This window comes from Ailuropoda melanoleuca, chromosome 20 (assembly GCF_002007445.2).
Source record: "Ailuropoda melanoleuca isolate Jingjing chromosome 20, ASM200744v2, whole genome shotgun sequence".
Classification (NCBI taxonomy): domain Eukaryota; kingdom Metazoa; phylum Chordata; class Mammalia; order Carnivora; family Ursidae; genus Ailuropoda; species Ailuropoda melanoleuca.
In genome coordinates this window covers 20,379,417-20,380,745 of record NC_048237.1, presented here as the reverse complement: position 1 = coordinate 20,380,745, position 1,329 = coordinate 20,379,417, and the positions used below count along the sequence as shown (strand labels likewise).

Sequence of the window (1,329 nt, the reverse complement as noted above, 5' to 3'; positions counted from 1 at the left end):
TATCAGCTTCCCCCACCTCCTACACACTTTTTTCTTTTTAACTAAATATAACCTGTCATTTGCCAGCTCAAAAATGATTTGGAATGTCTTATTTTAGGAATTATTATTATGAATATTATTATTATTATGTCTTATTTTAGGAATTATTATTATTTTAGGAATTATTACTTCCTGCAAAGTAAAGCCTTAGTATCTCTGTATATGTTAGGACATATTTGTAGAGCAAAGTATATCAAATATATACTTTATGATGACACTAAAGCATTAATAAATTCTATATCCTTCTAAAAATTTAGCACTATTATCATAAGAATAATAACTCTTTTACCTTCTTATGTTTTACTATTTCAGAGTATTGAGCAACATCTTAATTTCAAGATGATTAACTAATACATTTAGTAATATAACTTGAATCTTTCTATATTTGCTCTGTTAAGTAAACATCCTGTACAACACCTATTACCTATGTATTTTTTAAAACAAAGAGTATACTTTTTAACCTACTCATAAAGTAGATGACATTATCTATTCAAACTATCTAATAATATATATATTAATGACTTATATTAGTCTCTTTCTGCCAGCATACCTTAGCTTACTGTAAATCAAATGTATATGTCCTATACTTTTATATAGCAGCCTTCAGTCTTTAAAATATATCAAACTGAAAGTTACCATAAAGACTTTACTCAAGGAATCAATTTCTAGTCTGATATTTAAAGCTCAACTCATTTGATGGTCAACTTTTTCTATCTGTTAACATGATCAAAATAAAAATTAAAACATTAAAATATACATCAAACACTTTCTACAAGTGTTTTTAGCATTTCCACAACAGTATATGGAAAAAGCAAGATTTATATTACAAAGAGAATATTATGCTCATTTTGGCAGTACAAATACTATAATTGGAATGATACAGAGATTGGCATGGCCCCAGTGCAAGGATGACCTGCAAATTTGTGAAGTGTTCCATATTTAAAAAAAATTAAAATATTTTCTGCACCTCTAAATGTTTTGAAACCATTATGCCATGAGAAAAATCAATTCAGATAAAAACTGATTTTATGATCAACTCCTAAGGGATATTTTTTATTAGTTCAATGTATCCATTGAATAATAACAAAAACCCCTCTGTTTTAGAGACCAATGTGTCATTTATCTCTGCTTTTTTTTTTGAGTGGTACATTTTGACTGCTAAGAAGTGCTTGAGCTAATTTTACTCACTTGGCCAGCCCTACTTTGTGAGAAGTATAATACATTTTTTTTTTTTCAGGTGACGGGCAAGATTTAAGAGTGCAGTTAGAAATATTTATTATAGACATTGGC

The 1,329-nt window shown here is 27.9% G+C and overlaps 1 non-coding gene across 1 annotated transcript; it reads left to right on the top strand.

Annotated features, from left to right (window-relative positions):
* The first annotated feature begins 878 nt into the window (after window positions 1-878).
* On the top strand, window positions 879-982 carry LOC117797325. Its single transcript, XR_004622258.1, has one exon. It is a non-coding gene; the product is annotated as a U6 spliceosomal RNA (small nuclear RNA).
* Window positions 983-1,329: the final 347 nt, after the last annotated feature.